The following is an 18,099-nucleotide window of genomic DNA, read 5'->3' on the forward strand; positions in this document are numbered from 1 at the left end:
GCCGTAGGGGACCGCACCGCCACTTCCCAGCAAATTAGGGACACTGTTGCTCCTGGGGTATAGGCGAGGACCATTCGCAACCGTCTCCATGAAGCTGGGCTACGGTCCCGCACACCGTTAGGCCGTCTTCCGCTCACGCCCCAACATCGTGCAGCCCGCCTCCAGTGGTGTCGCGACAGGCGTGAATGGAGGGACGAATGGAGACGTGTCGTCTTCAGCGATGAGAGTCGCTTCTGCCTTGGTGCCAATGATGGTCGTATGCGTGTTTGGCGCCGTTCAGGTGAGCGCCACAATCAGGACTGCATACGACCGAGGCACACAGGGCCAACACCCGGCATCATGGTGTGGGGAGCGATCTCCTACACTGGCCGTACACCACTGGTGATCGTCGAGGGGACACTGAATAGTGCACGGTACATCCAGACCGTCATCGAACCCATCGTTCTACCATTCCTAGACCGGCAAGGGAACTTGCTGTTCCAACAGGACAATGCACGTCCGCATGTATCCCGTGCCACCCAACGTACTCTAGAAGGTGTAAGTCAACTACCCTGGCCAGCAAGATCTCCGGATCTGTCCCCCATTGAGCATGTTTGGGACTGGATGAAGCGTCGTCTCACGCGGTCTGCACGTCCAGCACGAACGCTGGTCCAACTGAGGCGCCAGGTGGAAATGGCATGGCAAGCCGTTCCACAGGACTACAGCCAGCATCTCTACGATCGTCTCCATGGGAGAATAGCAGCCTGCATTGCTGCGAAAGGTGGATATACACTGTACTAGTGCCGACATTGTGCATGCTCTGTTGCCTGTGTCTATGTGCCTGTGGTTCTGTCAGTGTGATCATGTGATGTATCTGACCCCAGGAATGTGTCAATAAAGTTTCCCCTTCCTGGGACAATGAATTCACGGTGTTCTTATTTCAATTTCCAGGAGTGTATTTTGGAAGAAGTGCGGCTGTTGGTATCCCTTTTTTTCTACAAGCATAGTATTCTGTTGTCAGATCTGAATCAGATTGCTGGCTGTGCTGTTTTACAGAGCAAGCAAGCCTGCTATCTCCACATTCCGTGACGAAGAATGGACGCTCACCACCTCGTCGCCTGTTCGTGATTTCATCGACCTTCACCCACTTTTCATAAATGTCCACGTTAGTACGTGAACAGCCACCCAGCTTCGCCATTTCCTCAATGTTCGTTGCAGATGCCGGGCCTTAACAATCTCTCCTTCGTCAAACACGCATATGCCAATGGATTTCGCTGTTTGCATCCTGAATCGTTGCTAGAATAATCTCTCAGTCAGCTGCTCTGCTTATGTATCTGGTGGTTATAATTAAAGCGCTGTTTCTCACAGAGGTACAGTATGGACTTTAATTATCGTATGACAGCGGAACTCGGTAGCTACTCTAATACATTAAGATGGTACCGATGTATGTAAAGAAAAAGGAAAAAAATACTTAGTTCCAGTTTCGGCCACCAGGTTCAAATCTGGCGCCGTGAATGCAAGAAAGACGTATAGAAACGTTTCCATACGTAATGGTTTTTGGACGGGACGTACGAGGTTTGTCCGGAAAATACGTATAAAAGTTGAATAATGTCTTTATGTTAAAAGTTGCAGTCACCGCCAGGTGGGACTACTGCTGTAATCAATCCCATCAACGCTCAGTTCGAGTCAGAGCACTCTGCGTGAAGGTGGGGGTGTGCGGCAGTTTGTTGACAGTTACCCTTTTTCACGTGCCGTCGGCATTGAGCACTCTCTGATTGAGGAACAGCGCATCAGCATCAAGTTTCTTGCAGAGCTAGGCAAGAATGGCTGTGAGATTTTTGAGTGTTTGAAACAGGTTTATGGAGACAATTCTCTGAAGGAACCAACCGTGAACAAGTGGTTAAAAAGGTTCCGGGATGGCCGAGAAGAATTCAGCGATGACCCTCGCCCAGGGCGCCCGTCGACATCGAGTTCCGATGCAAATGTTGAACGAATTCGGGCTTGTGTTCTTAAAGACCGTAGATTGATTGCTGACGAGCTGTCAATCCCCAAAACAATCGTTCACGAAATGCTGACACAAAAACTTGAAATGAAGAAATTGTGTGGGAAACCGTACCGAAGCTCTTGACACCAGAAGAGAAAGCAAAGAGGGTTGAGTGCTGTGAGGATTGGTTGGAAGCAGAGGAACGAGGGGACTTTCTCAACCGAGTTACCACTGGAGACGAGCCCTGGTTTTACGAATTCGATGTGGAGCTCAAATCTCAAAGCAAGGAATGGAAACTAGCAGGAGAACCGAGAACAAAAAAGTCGCGAAAATCAAGGTCCAATGTGAAGACAATGTTGATTGTTTTCTTTGATTCTAGGGCATTGTTCACAAGGAATTTGTCCCTCCCGGCCAGATAGTGAACGGAAATTTTTACGTTGAAGTTCTGACACGTCTCAGAGCTCGTGTGGCCCGAGTTCGGCCGGAGCTGGCAAAAGTGGGCAGGTGGATCCTTCATCACGACAATGCGCCCTCTCACACGTCGCTTGTTGTGCGCGAGTTTTTGGCCCGAAGCTCAATCAGCGTGACAGGCCACCCGCCTTATTCACCCGATTTAGCCCCGTGTGACTTCTTCATGTTCCCGAAATGCAAAATGGTGCTTCGGGGGCGGCACATGGGAGATGTGGAAGCCATCAAGGCGGAAACGACACGGCAACTGAACAACATCACAACTGAAGACTTTCAGCAATGTTATCAACAGTGGAAACGGCGTTGGCAGAAGTGTATCACGTCTCAAGGCGAGTACTTTGAAGGAGACCATATTGTAATACCTGAATAATTGTAAAATAAAGTTATTATTCAACTTTTATACGTGTTTTCCGGACAAACCTCGTAGTTAATAAAGTCAGCATGATGTCTTTTCTATCAGCTACCACTTACACAAGTTGTTCAGTATGAGCACTGGAGACATCGACGAGGTGCTGGATCCTTAAAACGACGTGATCAACAGTTGCTCGCAACAGTTTTGTTGGAATCTGAGCAATGTGTTCCTATGTACTGGCCTTCACACCAGGTGGAGACTGAATGTGAGCCCAATAAGCGTATTCTTTTAGATATTACCACAGTTAAAAGTCACATGGCTTCAGATCAGGAGACCTTGCAGGACATGCGTCTGGGAAACTTCTCGAGGTAAGACATTTGTGACAGGTTTCATTTATCAGAGCTTTCACTGGGCGAGCGACATGAGGTATTGCCCCATCTTGTATGAAAAGACTGTTTCCACACTGGTGCGCTGTTCCAAAGCAGTAATCACGCGTTGTACAAGGATGTCTCGATAATGTACAATCGTCGAAGTACACCTGACATGTCCTCTGGGTTTATTCTATTCCAAGAAGATCGGCAATTGTGAACCACACCACACATTCAAGTGCAGTGCCTCTTATTATTCAACACTCGCACACCGTTTAACAGTACCCCAAATTCGGCAGGTCTGTGTGTTAGCCGGACCCTGTAGTGTAAAATGTGCCTCGTCACTCCACAGAATATTGGCCGGCCACATCTCATCAATTTAGATCAGTGGCAGAAAACGATGAGCAAATTCAGAACTTTGCAGCGCATCACGAGCTTTCAGTTGCTACACTGTCTGGATCTTGTACGGGTACCAGCGTAAAATACCGGGAAAACGTTCCATCTGTTGACCGCGGAATGGAAATTCTGGTAACACTGCAGGAGCACTGACACTCGCTGGGGAACGTGCTGCGTGGTCAGTTACAGCAACAGCAACCTCTTCAATAACTTCCACCGAGATACGACGCTTTCCTCGTCCAGGTGTCACACGAAGCTGTCCCTGGTTTTCGAATCTCATAATTCATTCAGTGACATCGAGCGAGACCCCTCAGATCTTTCAGTCAGCGATACTCGCTCAGACAGCACTGTAACTACTGTCGTCCAAATAAAACAGTTTCACTAACAGCGCACGGTATCTCTTTCGATAACCATTTTGTTCTCTCACATTATGGCTTGTCTAATGACGGAGTGGATGTCATACCATCATACAAATAGTGTACAGCGCCAAATTATCACCTGGTGGCGGCTTTGTTCCAGTGTAAATAGGTTCCGCATTAACACATTAGTATATCTACCAAGTTTCGCTAGCATTCGTTAATTGCACCCCACACTGTACCTGCATGAGTAGCTGCACTTTTGTTAAAACCACAGTTGTATCAATTACGTGCCACGCCACCAGATGCATTGAGTGTGACGGTGGACAGTGGTCATTATGTTCTGGATCATCAGTGAACATCTGAGGAATATTTCACACACAACTGAGCATCAAGATGAGTTTCCCAGAGATGAGTACGAGGCACCTGATGTACTAAACCTTGACAAAGAAAAGAAACGCGGCAGTTCTGCAACGCAGCTGAAGCGAGGAAACAATTTAAATCCTCCCGTTACAGACGAGACACGCATACAAGGTGCGCGGCGCTTTCATCTCGCAGGCCTAAACACCTCTTTCGCAGACACTGCTTAACGCTTTTAGCACAGTTCTGTCTCGAAACTGCCACAGATGGGACAGAAGGACGTGCTTTACTGCGGACTGGTGGAAAGTGTGCTACGTGACGCAAATGGGGGCAACTATCACATCAAGGTTGTGAACTGCTATTGGTTATTGCGACCCGAGACAGCGTATAACGAAGGAATAAAGCCGCGTTTTTATGGCGCCATAAAGGTCGCAAGAGGCGCCGAGCGGCGCGTTACTGGCGAGATAACCCCGGCGCGCTGGCCATCAGCTACCGCTGAACGCCTCTTCCGCTCGCTCTGAGCTGCGTCGTGCACGGAAGAGCGATGGAGCTGATGGTTTATTCACTCGCAGTCGGAAGCAAGTTCAACTAGTGACGTACCAACCACGTCATAGAACGCTTCTACCCTGTACATTGATAAGTAACTGAAGCTGTTCCGCTTCGTTCGATATACTTGGTGATTTCGTTATGATGTTACAAACTTTCAGGGACGACGGAGGAGGCAAGATGTATTATAGGTAAGGGACACTGACCCCGAAATGACCGAGTGGGAAGTTATAAGCGAAAGTCTTTCTTGTATCACTGACAATGAAATACATGTACCGGTACTGCTGTTGCTAAGATTGCAGTGTAGGGAACTTTTATAGGTAATAGCATGGTCCAGAACAAGAAAAAAAGTTTATAGGAAGTGAAATGGATACCTTAAGAGCTTAAAAGCTATGAGCACTTGTCAGTATTCGCTATTGTGAAACACTCCTCTTCTGATGAACAAGTACCCATAGCTCTTAAGGTATGCATTTCAGAATCCATATTTACCAGATTTTGTTCTTCTTTTGACCCAAACTACCTCCTCCAAACCGAAAAAGCTTGCAGAACAAGAGGTGTATTTCACAGTATCGAAGGTGTACAATTACTTGTTGCCGTTATGGTATGCTTTTTAGACCCATGTTTACTAGAAATTCTTTTCTTGTTTTGGTCCATACTACGATATCGAAAAGTTGCCTACCCTACAATCTTAGCAACAACAGCACTGGTATAAATATTCCACTTTCACAGTTATCATAATGATTTTCGCTTCTAACTTCCGACTCTGTCGTTTCCGGACGAGGGTCCATTACCTCAGATTGATTCATTCACCTTCGTCTTCATCCTTGAAATTTGTAATATTACGGAATCGCCCTGTGTATGACTTTTACAGGCACGAGAGTACAGTTCGGAGGTCACGATAGGAAAACAGTAGCTGAGAACAGAGTGAGGCAGGATTGTAGCCTCCCAAAAATGGTTCAAATGGCTCTCAGCACTATGGGACTTAACTTCTGAGGTCATCACTCCCCTAGAACTTAGAACTACTTAAACCTAACTAACCTAAGGACATCACACACATCCATGCCCGAGGCAGGATTCGAACCTGCGACCGTAGCGGTCGCGCGGTTCCAGACTGTAGCGCCTAGAACTGCTCAGCCACCCCGACCGGCTGTAGCCTCCCCCGGCCGGCTGTAGTCTCCCCCCGCAGTTATTCACTCTGTATAGTAGGCAAGTAGTACAGAAAATGGGGAGAAAATTTGGAAACATGAGTAGAGTTCAGGAAGAAAAAGTCAAAACTTTGTGGTTTCCCGAAGAGATTGTAATTCTGTTTGAAACGGCGAAGAATTTGAAACAGCACTTCAACGGAATGGACAATGTCTTGCAAATAGGGTATAAGATGAATAGCAATAAAAGTAAAACAAGCGCAATGCATTGCAGGTGATGTTGATTGAATTAGTTTACGAAATAGAGCACTAAAAGTTGTAGGTTAATTTTGTTATTGTCGCGACAAAGTAGCTCACCAAGGCCGAAGTAGAGAGGATATGAAATGCAGACTGGCACTAGCAAATAAATTCATTAACATCGAGTATAAAATTAGATGTCAACAAGTTCTTTTTGAAGATAGTTATATACACAGTGATGTGTTGGTGAATGTGCCAACACCTTGTAGATAGAGGAGGCCGAAAATGCACGCTATCTAACGCAGACGGGCGTGAATTCTGGAACAGGATAAGTAGTGAATTCTAATAAGAAAAGTATGCAGCTCCTCTAATACTTAACTTTTATTTATCCTTGTTGTGAATACAGCATTCTTGATGAGACATTTCATACGATAACTATCAAACTATGTAAGGCTAATGGCGCCTTGCTAAGTCGTAGCCATTAACTTAGCTGAAGGCTATTCTGTCTCTCGGCAAATGAGAGCAAAGGCTTCGTCAGTATAGTCGCTAGCAACGTCGTCGTACAACTGGTGCGAGTTCTTGTACGTCTCTCGAGACCTGCCGTGTGGTGGCGCTCGGTCTGCGATCACACAGTGGCGACACGCGGGTCCGACATGTACTAATGGACCGCGGCCGATTTAAGCTACCACCTAGCAAGTGTGGTGTCTGGCTGTGACACCACACACAGCATAGTGTTGTATGGATGCGAAACATGGACGATATACCTTCAGACAAGAAGAGAATAGATTATTTTGAAAACCAGTACTACAGAAGAGTACTGCTAATTAGATGGTAGTTTGAATAACTAAATGATAAGGTACTGAACAGAAATGAGGAACAAAGAAACCTGTATCACATTTTGACTAAAAGAAGGGATCGGTTGATAGGACCCGTTCTGAGGCATCAAGGAGGCGTCAATTCGATAAAGGAAGGACGTGTATGGGTAAAACTGGTAGAGGGAGACCAAGGCTCGAGTTCTTCATATATAATATGGACACCAGGTGGTTATAATGGAACTTTCCCTATTTAACACGTTATAACACGGAATCTTACTACCGTAGGACGACCAAATTTGGTAGCATTAATGCCAAGGACATGGGAAGAGAAATAATTCAGAATCAATTCAACTGAAACACTTTTAATGTGCTGCCACGGTACATCATACCATTACACACAGGTACCATTACTGCTACGAATGGGGCTCAATATGGCGCCCATCACTGTCCAGAAGAGTCTGAAAGCTCAGGATTGCATGCTTCGGCATGTCCGTAGGTATGCTGGCTACCTCTCTTGATCTGCTGCGCTTTATAACAGCACATGTGTGAATGTTTCTCTGGGAAACTTTGTCCTTCAGGTAACCCTACAACCAGAAATCACAGCCGGCCGCGGTGGTCTTGCGGTTCTAGGCGCTGCAGTCCGGAACCGCGGGACTGCTACGGTCGCAGGTTCGAATCCTGCCTCGGGCATGGATGTGTGTGATGTCCTTAGGTTGGTTAGGTTTAAGTAGTTCTAAGTTCTAGGGGTCTGATGACCTAAGATGTTAAGTCCCATGGTGCTCAGGGCCATTTGAACCATTTGAACCAGAAATCACAGGGAGTGAGACGAGGTGATAGTACTGTCCAAGCATTTGGAAACCATCGGCTGATAATTCGATTGTTTCCAAATGTGTTTCGAAGTAGTAGGTAAACTTCACGAGCTACGTGCGGTGGGACCCCATCTTGCATGAAAACTGTTGAGTTCAATGCATCTCTCTCCTGTAGGGGGGTATGACATGCTGGCGAAGCATATCACAGTAACGCTGGCCAGTCACATTGCAACGTCATTGGTCCTTGAGCGACAACATGTTCAAAGAAGAATGGGCCAATGATGAACGTAGCCGTGGACCTACGCCATACAGTGATACGTTCACCATACGGAGGAACTTCATGCACAGTGACTAGAGGTGAAGATCCCACACTCTGCAGTTCTGTGTGTTCACCTCACCTGGCAGAGAAAAATGAGCTTCGTCTGTCGGTAGGATGGTCCAGGGCCAGCGCCCGTCAACTTCAGTCCTTGCGAGAAAATGGAGAGTGAAGGCAACATGTCGTTGTGAGTCCTGTGGTGCAAGCTGCTGTACGATATGGATCTTGTACGGGTACGATTTGAGAGTGGTTCGAAGCACGTTCCGTTCAGCGGATCACGAGATGTTCAACTGTCGTGACACAGCAAGCGCACTGCCATATGGTGGGGAATTGCGCGCAGCGTTGTCTGCCATAGTAACAGCGATTTCATCAGCTACCTATGGTGCAACAGTTCGAAGGCCTCTTCCCGGCTTGGACTTCTTCATCACGCTCCGCAGAGCAGGTGGAGGAAGAGGACCCTTCTTTAATCCTTTCAGCCGGCGATATTCTCGAAGTGCAGCTGAAGCATTGCTATTGTTTTGATGACAGAGCTTCACCGGCAGTGGCATGCTCCTTTTGTCCAAGCTCATGTTGATACGTTAACAAGTGCACTGCGAGTGGTCAGGTGCGTGACACTGTGAATCACGATGACTGATCACAGCACCTGGTGACCATAGTTGGAACTGGACGGTAGCGCTGTGACACGCGTCGAAATCAGGCATCCCATATTCTGGACATTAATGATACCAAGTTTGGTACTCGTACGGTAATTAGTTTCCGTGTTACAACGTGTTAAATAGAGAGAACCGTTTGTGAAGAATATCGAATGGAGATTTACTGACAGTCCCTCCATTACAACGCTACAACATACAAATCGAAGACCGCACGCGGAATGAAAGGTAAATAAATTGGGCTTTAATGTCCCGTTGACGATCAAATCATTAGAGACAAAGCACGAGTGCTTTTCAAAGAAGAGGTTTCTGCCTGAAACAACTGCTTTTTTTTATTTTCTGGCGTACCGGCGCCTTTCGCATGAAACCACAGGTGATATTAGAACGCAGAAACATCTAGTGGCACACTAAGATACTTCTACAAGTGTCGTGAATTGTAGCAGTCACCTACCGCGTTCAAAGCAACACTCGCTGCGGAGATCGTGCGACGTGATTGTAGGGTATTGTGACACGTGTCTCTTTTTTTATAGTGATCATATTGAGGAGATCATTGGAAGTGAAAGTAAGTAGATCTAAATTTATAATCACGTAAATTTGATTTTCTGCTGATTCTGTTACGAGTGGTTTCTAAAAGAAATCAATGGAGCAGTATGTATTTGTGATACACATTTATTAAATTTTATGTGCATTTTTGATAGTTATTTAGGACTATCATTTGTTTTAGGCATTATTAGTTCATGGAAGTTTCGAAATTTAGGATTGTGTCTAGGAAAAATGCGAAACTGCTTTCAGTTATATCTCATAAAAATTACGGATGGTTGAAAATTCTATTTTTCAGCTGTTCGAAAATGAATCCGGAACTTTAATACAACTGATTGTTTACTTTACGCTAATTTTCTATTATATTAGTTGCATATTAGGATGATAAACGTGAATTTTGTGAAAACTGTAAAATTATATTGTGTTTTATATTACTGTAACTCAAAGCGTCAAGTTGTTAAGGAATGTGTTGGAATACCTAAACATAAATTACCGGACCGGGGTTTGAACCGGTATCCTCCGCAGTGCACATCCTCTGTCAAACGACTACCTTACCGAACTCCATAGCCATATGCTACCTGACTTGTTAATAATCTTTATACACTGTCCCGTCACATTAATGAGGCCACCTGCGAAAAGCCAGAATAATCAACTTATGCAGATCGGACTTCTGCGAGGCGTGCACGGAGAGAGCAGTGATGTTCTGAAAGGTACCGACAGGGTTGTGGAGCCATGCCGACTCCAGTGTCATGGGCAGCTGCGCATTGTTTCTCGGTTGATGATCCATGGCGAAACAGGCCGATCGTGGTGCCCTACACATTCTCTATTGAGATTAAATCTGAGGACTCTGATGGCCAGGGCAGTGCGATAAACTCATCCTTATACTCCTAGAAACACGCATGTACACTGCCAGCTGTGTAACACGTTGCATGGTCCTGATGGAATGACACCATCCAGAAGAAAAATAGACTGATTTAATATAATCCATTATTGAGTCGAGGTAGCAGTTGTCGTTATACTGGTTATCACTGTTAGCATTCAACCGCGATTCTTATACACATATTTTAACAACGCGTTTCAAGAGACAATGCTCTTAATAGCATAGAAGATAACGTAGAAATATTGCATGTAGAAAAGAAAGGGAGGAAACTTGATTTACTAGAGGAATTCGAGATAGATATCCATGAAAAGAAACAAAGACATATTCTAAATGCACAAGATAATTTTAAAGAAATGAGATTTTTTAGCGGGTTTTTGGAATTATTTTAGGGTAGGTATGCGACTTTAAACTTGTAGCATGTCACTGACGGAGAAGCGAGAGGCTAACGATGGCAGACCAATGCAATAAGGAAATAAGGCGCCCAATAGTATAGCGTTACCGGCAAGCACGCGGCTGTAACCACGCCACAACACCTAGGCACGTCAGTCAACAACAGCTCCCGAGCCGGCACAGTGCGACAGCATACTTGGTAGCTATGGGACGGCCATCGACTTGTCAACAACTTCAATGTAAGACGAGGACCCACAGTCCAATATACTTTTAATTCTGTTTTACTCTATGGACTTCCCAACTATTTGTGATGGTATTTTGTCTTTTTAGTACGTTTAATTTCATGACTTAGACTTTACAACCTGATGATGAGAGCATTGTCTCTCGAAACGCGTTGTTAAAATATATGTATACGAATCGCGGTTGAATACTAACAGTGATAACCAAAATAGACTGAATATAGGGATGGAAATGATCCCTAAGGATAGATGCATTGATCCATTGTGCCTTCCGGGTTCGATTCCCGGCTGGGTCGGGGATTTTCTCCGCTCAGAGACTGGGTGTTGTAATGTCTTCATCATCATTTCATCCCCATCCGGCGGGGAGGTCGCCCAATGTGGCGTCGAACGTAAGACCTGCACCAAGGCGGCCGGACCTGCCCCGTAAGAGGCCTCCCGGCTAATGACACCAAACGCTCATTTCCATTTCCAGTCCCCTAGACCTAGAACTACTTAAACCCAACAAATCTAAGGACATCACACACGCCTATGCCCGAGGCAGGATTCGAACCTGCGACCGTAGCAGCAACGCGGTTCCGGACCGAAGCGCCTAGAACCGCTCTGTCACAGCGGACGGCGACTAAGGTGTCGTGAGGGAGTCTCATTGAACGGAGATTATGTTGAAAAACAGGATTTTGTAGCCAAAACAGTGGGGAATAATACGATATACTGGAATCCTGAATAAAAGCAACCTGCTGTCAGAAAATAAAGTCTTACATTACTTATTGAACGCACCTGATATTTCTAAAGGTTGAACCCGACCTCAGCGAAAAAATTTCGGAGGTTCTTCAGGTACATTTTATGAGTGTTTTTGTATAAGAAATCTTTAGTTTCCGGTGGCTCGTTACGGAGTAATAATGTAATTCTGACTCATTCGGTTTCTTATCCCAGTTGCCATTATTTCTGCGAAAATACCTTCAAAATATTGAAAAAGCATGTGCAGTCTCCAAAACGTACAACGCAAGAGACAGAGTGATGGCGCAACTCTCAGACGCAAAACTACAGTGATGTGGGTGCCGTCGCTGTGGGAACAACTTAGCCGAGAGTCTGTGGACCCATACACGGCGTGCATATCGGCCAACTCTTCATCACTAAACCAATCCATACAGCTGAGTACCACTAGTTACCTACAATAACACTCTCCAAAAAAACAACTCGTGACAGAAACCCAGCACTTCTGAACGAAACCTTGAGGGCGAAAAGTGGGTATTACTATGGTCAAGTCGGCTGCTGTGGGCGAGTGGTTCTAGGCGCTTCAGTCTGGAACCTCGCGACCGCTACGGTCGCACGTTCGAATCCTGCCTCGGGCATGGATGTGTGTGATGTCCTTAGGTTAGTTAGGTTCTAGGGGACTGATGACCTCATATGTTAAGTCTCATAGTGCTCAGAGCCATTTTTTGCCTTCCAGAATGATGAGATCAATCTGGGATTCCCACGGAAACATTATCCAGGCCATAACGCTCCCTTCTCCGATCTGGAACCTTCCGACGATTTTTGCAAGGTGTTTCCTTTCAGACGTGTCACACCGTACATGCCAACGGCCGTCTGTCCGATGGAGCGTAAAACGTGGCTCGTCTGAAGAGGCCACCTGCTGGTACACCGTGGACGTCCAGTTGCCATACTGGTGAGCGATTTCCAGCTTTCGTCGTCGATGAACCTCAGTCAGCGAGGGTGGATGAATAAGGCACCTGCCACAGATGCGCATACACAGCAACGTCCACTGAACGGTAGTTGAGGATACACCGTTGGTAGCCCCTCGATTCATCTGTGTGTTCAGTTGCTCAACAGTGTCACACCTGTCATCTACGACCCGCGATGCACCACAATTGCCTCGACGCCTGTTTTGGGTAGCATTATTTTGCTACACACGGTATATCTCAACGACGGTGACACGCGGGCTGTTCAGAAACTCAACCATTTCATAAATGATTCCGCCCTTGTCCCCAAAGCCAATGTTCACGCTCTTTTGGACGTCAGATCAATCACTCTGTTTCCGTATTTCGACAACATCTGCACTGTGTACCATGTACCCCGGACACGCTTTGCATACTCTCCGCTGCTAGTGCTGCCACCTCCCGTCTGTGAATGGTCGTTGAACGTTGACTTCGAACACAATGTGACTGGACCGTGTATTTAACAAATGATACTGCGTAACAACTCCCGTTTCTCTGCTTTCCACGTTATTTCCTAATTTAGCGATGCTTGATGTTACGGGGCTCCGGAACGCCCTATACTTGCAATGTTAAAATAACGCTTATAAATTACATCTTTCCTCACAAAGTATTTGAGGTAGGAAGTTGAACTTTTTACAGATTATTTATTGGAATATGGGCTACAACTTAACACAGGGATTTTACAAAATTTTAGTTCAGTTATTAAAGATGATTTTTTTCCAATTGTAATGAAAATTCACAACATTTTTTTGCAATTTTTTATTTATATATTCAAAAATATACAGTTTTTTGGAAAAAGGCTGTGTTAAATTATGCAGAAGGTACTGTGTAACATTTACTGAAAGTTTGAAACAAATATGTTTGGAAGATCCTTAGAAAACATGTAATTAGTATGAGAAAATAAAAGTTTTGGGAATCGAGCGACAAAGATTGGATTAACTTTTTAGTGCATTCCAGGTCCATAGGATGGATTATCTTCATCCTCTGCAAACTCCTCCTCCAGCTTCCTCTTGTTCCCCCTCCTGTTTACTCTTGCTTGTATTTCTAGACTCTTTACAGCCCTGCCTGCAGCCCGAAGGCGTTCCTTGTCTAAAGCAAGCATCGCTCGTACCATGTTAGAACCTATCTTCATTCCCATATTTCTAAATACCTTGCACCTTACAATGTTGTCATCATTGAAAGTCGCAACAGCATCATACACACCAAAGTGAAGTGTTTCTATTCCAACAAATACAGTCTTTGGGATTCTCGACCATATAACACTATTTACACTTTCATTGGGGTTTTGAGTTTTTCCGTGAATACACTTTTTCAACAGTTCAGGTGCTGCTAAGTCTCTGAAAATAGGTTTTATCACCTCCATTATTGCATGAGGCAGACTATGCTTATGAGTGTACACTTCACCAGTTAGCAATCCTTTGTTATATTTACACCAACTGTCTTCTTCTTTGGGACACAAGCCATGTTGGGGATTTTCATCGTCTTTATTGTTTACAGTAATAACACATACCTTTGGCTTTCCAACATTTCTCCTTTTCTTAAAAGCCTTCAGAGGATTTCTAATAACTTTACTTTTACTCATTATTATACTTCAACAAAACAGAGACTCAAGAAACAGAATTAATTACGAAAATTTTCGAGATAACGACAGAGTAAATAAACATGAAACAATCGACAATCACACCAGCGATATATATTGAACCATCACTGGTTAGCCACAACACATACTTTATCTCACATCACTAAAATGTACCTCATGAACACGGACGTTAATAATAACACCATTTGACAGCAGTTTAACAGCGCCACAATGGGTCACGCCCATGTAGAACACATTTCAAAAAAAATTTAAAAATAGTTGTAGTCTTCGGAATTGAATAAATTATATATCTATTAAAAGGTAATAGTCTGCAGATTCAGAAAACGCAAAAAAGTAAAAATTGAACTTTTCATGATTTTGAGCCTTTCCGGAGCCCCTTACGCAAATGGAAGGTGAATGGGAGAGGAAGGAAAGAAAAGGAAAGAAAAGGAATTCATGATGTCAGCTGGATCAGGACTTCATGTTACGTTAATGGAAGGTGAATGGTGGAGAAAAGAAAGGAAAGGGAAGGAATTCATGATGTCAGCTGCATCAGGACTTCATGCGGAGTGAGCGACCCCGAGTGAAAATGTGTGTGAATTGCTGTGGGACCAAACTGCTGAGCTCATCGGTGCCTAGACTTACACACTACTTAAAATAACTTATGCTAAGAACAACACACGCACCCATGCGCGAGGGAGGACTCGAACCTCCGGCGGGAGGGACCGCGCAAACAGTGACATGGCGCCTCTAACCGCGCGGCCACCACGCGCGGCGGAAATGTGTGCCGGATCGAGATTCGAACCTGGTATCTCCAGCTTACCAGGCAGTGACGTTAACCACTGCGCCACCTGAACACAATATTTATCACAATTGCACCTATTACTTCGCTAGGCCCCTCGGTCGAACCACATTCCCATCTATCTGCAGTACCCGTCCATGTCCACAATGGTCGCTGTTTTGAGATTCCGTGGGAGGTCGAATGTGATTGTGCATTCGCACTGAAGGAGGTGGGTTCATCGCCCATCGAGGTGACTCAGTTATACAAATGCGTGAGGTCTGTTCTTTAGCACCTGTCCGAAAGAACAGACTCCACACATTCATAACAATACTTTTTTTCTGCTCGTGCTCTGTTCCCTTTCTTGTGCCCATGTTGCGCCTTTATTTTTTTTCCAGCCATTGCAGTCTTCTAAATGCAGAATCTTAAATCTTAAAGCCGGCCGGAGTGGCCGTGCGGTTCTAGGCGCTACAGTCTGGAACCGAGCGACCGCTACGGTCGCAGGTTCGAATCCTGACTCGAGCTTGGATGTGTGCGATGTCCTTGGGTTAGTTAGGTTTAATTAGTTCTAAGTTCTAGGCGACTGATGACCTCAGAAGTTAAGTCTCATAGTGCTCAGAGCCCATTAAATCTTAAAGGTTCGCTGTCTATTGTTTACGTTTCTTTGATGTTGTTCCCTTCAATTATTTTCATATTTCTGCGATCCACGCAATTACTGCCTTGTTACCCTGATATATAACAAAAGTTTTTTAGGTTGCTCTCGCAAGGATACGGAATCACAAATCTTAACGGCTTTTTCGCAAAGATACTGACGCATAACTTTTAACGTTTCTGTGTACTCGTCCTTTTCGGTTCCAGTAGATTTATAAAACTTCTATCCGTCCGGACAGGTCTCGGAAGTCAAAACTTAACCGACCGAATGCCATGTCGTCGTCAGCAGATAGGCGTCACTGGATGCAAACATGGAAGGGCATGTGGTCAGCACACCGCTTTCCCGGCAGCTGTCGGCTTTCGCGACCAGAGCCACTACTTCTCAGTCATGGAGATTCTCAGCTTGCCTCGCAAGGGCAGAGTGCACCACGCTTGCCAAAAGCATTCGGCACACCCGGACGGTCACCCATCCAAGTTCTACCCAAGGTTGGTTGGTTGATTTGGGGCAGGGGACCAAACAGCAAGGCAGTCGGTCCCATTGGGTGCGAGGATGGAGAAGGAAATCGGTCATGCCCTTTCAAAGGAACCATCCCGGCATGTGCCTGCAGTGATTTAGGGAAATCAAGGAAATCCTAAACGAGGATGGTCGGACACGGGTTTGAACCGTCGTCTTTCCGAATGCGAGTCCAGTGTGCTAACCACAGCGCTACCTCGCTCGGTTTCTAGTCAAGCCCTGAAGTGTTTAACTTCGGTGATATGGCGAGAACCAGTGTTACCACTGCGGCAAGGACGTTGGCAGTAGATTTTTACGTCTTCCGCAGTTCAGTTACCTCGAATAAAATTTACAGAAATTTGAAATGCGGTTACACATAATGTGTGCACTGACTGTTTTTCAAAACTTTTATATCATTTTTCTGTGTATTGATTCGTTTATTATCTTGATTTAAGAGAGCGCAAGTTTGAAATCGTCCAAATCGTGTCTTTTTAGTGGCTAACAGTGGCTGCAAGCAATGTCCAGCAAAGCTAAATCAGTCTTTCTGCGTCTGCGTCTGCGTCTGCCTGAAGAGCCGTGGGCTTTATCCTCTGCAGTCGAATGCAGGTGCAGCGCTCGCCGCCGCTACGGGCAGCTACTACACTCTACACCAGGGCTTCACAACATACGTGCTCGCGGAGCAAGCTGTGAGCAGCAAGGCGCGAGCACGGAGCAGCGCGAGCACGCTACCCCCACTACCAGACCAGAGCGGAGAGTGGGGAGAGTCACGTGGGGTACACAACAGCTGCCACCAGTCGATGTAAATCCGCGGCCACCTGCAGGGATATCACTCACGAATTATTACTGCGACAAATAAAACAAATAAAGGAGAATGTACACGTGTCACATAATTTTATTAGCTTAGTGTATGTCTCTACTATCTGTAGGCACTGAAACTAAAGAATTCCACGACAATCCTATATTTTCAACAGTTTCTTCAACACTACTTAAAATATCACCTCCGGTTGTAGTGTTCTTCATGGCTACTACATCGAGGAGCTCCTCCCTCACCTAAAGATCTCTATTAACACCTCTAATAAATATGGCAAGCTGCGCTGTTCCAGTGATATCAACACTTTCGTCTAGAGCTAGAGAATACGCCATAAAATCTTTACAGATATTTGCAAACTGGCTCTGGACGTCGTCTGCCATGTCCTGTATGCGACGCATAATGGTCATGTCAGATAATGGCACAATCCGAAACTGTTCAGCTTGAGATAGACACAAATGTTCCGCTGCAACTACAAAACCATCTTTTATTAAATCGCCATCAGTGAAGGGGATCAGGGATTTTGCTAAAAATAAAGCAATTTTGTAACTCACTCTGAGAGCTGCCTCACTTGATTTTTCTTCGTCGTCCACATCTTCTTCGGATAGCTTCCTTTTAAGTTTAATAACTTCCTGTGCACGATCTGGTCAATGACATTTTCCACGTCCGTAGTCTTTCGCGTGGTACGACATATAATGTCGCTGCAAATTAAATTTCGTAAAAGAATTCAGCGTTTTGTGACATACTAATCATTTTGCAACACCATCTTTTTCAGTAAACAGATACAATTCCTCCCAATGGGGGTTGAACTGCGAAAGCACGGTTGGTGTTACACAACGGCGACTTCACATGATTCTTAACCAGTGAAGTGACTGTTACGAGCTGATCGTAGTACTTTAAACGTTACACAGTCGGCGCGAATTCAATAGGCACGCTGCGGCCCTATTCAAACGTGCGCGCGCATTTCCCCTACCTCCCCTCCCTCCCCACTCCGCGACCTTGCAGCTGCTCGCGAGCACGTGCCTGAGCAGACGCGAGTACTCGCGCTCAGAACCGGCCAGTTGTTAAGCCCTGCTCTACACTCACCAGAGCCGGCTTTTATTGATGTATGGAACACGCGACGTGACTGAGCGTCGGGCCGCCAGTGCCGGGATATCGACTTCCCATTTGGCCGTAACCTGCACCGGAGGCGTGCAGTATCGCCTGTGTGTCCATCTGGCCCGTATGGAACAGTGGGCGATCGTGCTGCAG

The sequence above is a fragment of the Schistocerca nitens genome, chromosome 2 (genome assembly GCF_023898315.1).
Source record: "Schistocerca nitens isolate TAMUIC-IGC-003100 chromosome 2, iqSchNite1.1, whole genome shotgun sequence".
NCBI lineage: Eukaryota > Metazoa > Arthropoda > Insecta > Orthoptera > Acrididae > Schistocerca > Schistocerca nitens.